This window comes from Nyctereutes procyonoides, unplaced genomic scaffold (assembly GCF_905146905.1).
Source record: "Nyctereutes procyonoides isolate TBG_1078 unplaced genomic scaffold, NYPRO_anot_genome, whole genome shotgun sequence".
Lineage (NCBI taxonomy): Eukaryota > Metazoa > Chordata > Mammalia > Carnivora > Canidae > Nyctereutes > Nyctereutes procyonoides.
This window is the reverse complement of record NW_026575051.1, coordinates 55832315-55835621: the sequence shown is the minus strand read 5'-3', so window position 1 is coordinate 55835621 and position 3307 is coordinate 55832315. Positions and strand designations below refer to the sequence as shown.

The following is a 3307-nucleotide window of genomic DNA, read 5'->3' as shown; positions in this document are numbered from 1 at the left end:
TTCCTCTATAGCATCACAAGCATCCCCAGAGAAGTGGTCTATTACTTGGACATCTGTGTTAGCATCCTGGGGAATCTTTTGAAATGCTTTATTTGAAAGTTTTACATACATTTAACTTTTGTCTTTTCTAATATCTTGTATTTCTCTTTTCAAATTATATAACATAAATAAAACTTTTTTTTTTAAACAAGCCTGTAAGTAAATACCTTTCTGAAACACCTCCATTTTACCCTAGCATACTAAACAAATCCATCATCTTCTATATATTCGATAATGTGAAGATGGTTGGGGAGTACTTCTTTAGATAAGTAGACCTTGATATAATTTGGTTTATGTCTGGCGTAGTCATCAGTTTGAAACTACAATTATCATTTGTCAAGATAGTCAAGTTAGTGTGTAACCCAAATATTCCAAGGCCACATCGGCATTGAGTTACAAAGTAGATAATATCAACACACAACACCAATTACCACAGTTTTAATATACCTTTCATCTCAGTTATTAATGATTTAAGAGTCCCCAAAAAGATCTTACTCCAATACCTTAGTCACAAATCAGGAAAACTCAATTGAAAACTTCATCACCGGGAGGCCTGGGTGGCTCAGCGGTTGAGCGTCTGCCTTTGGCTCAGGGCGTGATCTTAGGGATCCCCTAAATAAATAAAATCTTAAAAAAAAAAAAAAAAACTTCATCACCATTGGTGATTGAAAACCACCATTCACAAACATCTGGGGCCCTACCTATTCCACTCCAGTGACACACTTCCTTCAGCTTAACTCAGTGCATCAGCCTTGCCTCCCTTAATGACAGAATTATATTTCTAGGAATATCCTCAGAAACCAAGGAAACTAATCCACATAAATGCTTCATTCTCAATTAGCAATAATCACACCTCGGATAAACCTCATCGGCTATGATACTGCTACTGCACAAAGCTAAATGCTTCATTCTCAAATAAGATTCCACTGGAACTGGGATGCCTGGGTGGCTCAGCGGCTTAGCCCCTGCCCAGGGGATGAACCGGGAGTCTCAGGATCCAGTCCCACATCGGGCTCCCTGCATGGAGCCTGCTTCTCCTTCTGCCTGTGTCTCTGCCTCTCTCTCTCTCTCTCTCTCTCTCTCTCTCTGTCTCTGTCTCTCATGAATAAATAAATAAAATCTTTTTTAAAAAAATCCACTAGAACAGTAAAAATCATATGTTATCTTGAAGCAAATATGTAATAGACAATCCTTAGAGATTATGTATATATACTCTTTATGTATAGTAGATACATATTATAGGTGAAGACTGCCTCATTCCATATATGAATGGGAACAAACTAGAAGTACCAAATGCTCTGATAGGCCCACATAATACTTTAGATTAATTTTAGGATGTTAACAAACTTCAGTGTTAGCCAAGCTTGCTTAATAAATGCTAATGGTACCAAATACATCTATAAAGCCTGTTAAAAAGCAGAAAGATCTTGGTATAGTTCATTATAGTTTTTCTGAGTCAGAGCAAAGGTTACTTATATTGCACAGTCCCATGTTCCAAAGCCACATTGCTACTCCATGATTATACTACAAATGTCTCTCCAATTATTTAAGGAAACTATTACTTGAATGAAAATATCAGTGGGGACACTTAGACAGTTTTCCAACCCACATGACCAGAAATGAAATATCCAATTGATTTAGGACTAATCTGTAATGGTGGGAACTATTAATTATTCATACATAAAACTGCATGACAGAAATTTTATACGTGCCCTAAAAATATGTAAAAATCAAAACCTCTGAATGAATCATGCTACTAGCACACTCATATGCACAAGTAGTTCTAGTTAGAGGCCAAAATCTACAGCGTGGCTAGCCAGTCCTTTCTTTATCTGGCCTGGGCTTTCCTTTCATCCTCCACCTATTGTCAGCTGTGCAGGCATCTGCTGTGCTTCTTAGAAGTCCCTGAACATACCACCTCAAATACTTAGCCTCATTCTAGGAAATCATTTCCCTGTCATTCACGTCATAAACTTCAACTCATTTCTTAGGAAGCATCATGAGGATTGCCTCCATTGAAAGTTTCTTGGTCTTCTTGCCCTATCAGATTATATTCCATTATAGTCATTTGCTTTCATTTCCTTCTCCTCTACTTTTTGGTGACTGCTTTGGCATCAGGAACTAGGCCTTTTATAGGTTAGAAGCTGTCTTCTGGAATACTGATCCGGTATGTGCCCTGTTTAGTCACAGGAAAGAAGGGGAAATTCAAAAGATGTATTGAGCACTAGATCCAAGTTTGACACAGTGCTTAGTTCTAGACTCTGTACACATACATTTAATCTTTATAACATCACTTGGGATGTATCATTACCCAATACAAAATATATTCCAGATAACTAGAGAGTTAAATGTAAAAAGTCAAACTATTAAAATTTTAGAAGATAAAACATGAATATTTGTGTAAACTAAGGAAAATACCTTTTTTTGCTTAAAGGCAATAGAGTAAATTATAAAGAAAATGACCAATTTGGCTATATATAAATTTAAATTTGTACACCAGATAAATGTATTAAAGGTGATTAAAGAAATGAATGTTCAACCTGAAATGGATGTTTAGTCACTCACTGGCTTTAAACACATACAAATTTGTCAGCAGCAACATAATCACAAGTTTGGAACAAAAACATATGTGGGTCAGCTTTCTTCAGTATAACTGTTCAAAGGTGGGACGCCTGGGTGGCTCAGCAGTTAAGCATCTGCCTTCAGCTCAGGGCTTGATCCCAGAGTCCTGGGATTGAGTTCTGTAACAGGTTCCCTGCATGGAGCCTGCTTTTCCTTCTGCCTATGTCTCTGCCTTTCTCTCTCTGTCTGTCTCTCATGAATGAATAAATAAAATCTTTTTTTTTTAAATGTTCAAAGGTGATACCTTTGGAAAACCTTTACTACGGTACATATAAATTAATTTTCCTGTAATAGTCATGCACCTATTCTCAACACAGTCTCTGGGAAGTTTAAAATTTACCAGGAGAAATAATAAATATGTGCCTATTAATTTCCATCCAGTAGTCTAGAATGAGAACAGCCCATGGTCAAAATTTAACTGATAACTTTTGATGCCTTAACAGAGTACCCTAAACAATCCACAAAATAGTCATGCTATACTTGTGTATAATTCATGAATATTTATATGCATGTGAGTATCTATTATTATAACCCTGCTATAGAACGATTCTTGGAGTCTTTAATGTCATATTGCCTTAAGTAAAACCCCTTATAATGAGATAATTCAGTATCTAAAGCCTGTAATATAACATTCAATAAAGAAAAA

General features: G+C 36.2%; 1 pseudogene; it reads right to left on the bottom strand.

The window, feature by feature from the left end:
• Positions 1 to 865: 865 nt before the first annotated feature.
• On the bottom strand, positions 866 to 937 carry LOC129513227 (U4 spliceosomal RNA; annotated as a pseudogene).
• Between the last annotated feature and the right edge of the window lie 2370 nt (positions 938 to 3307).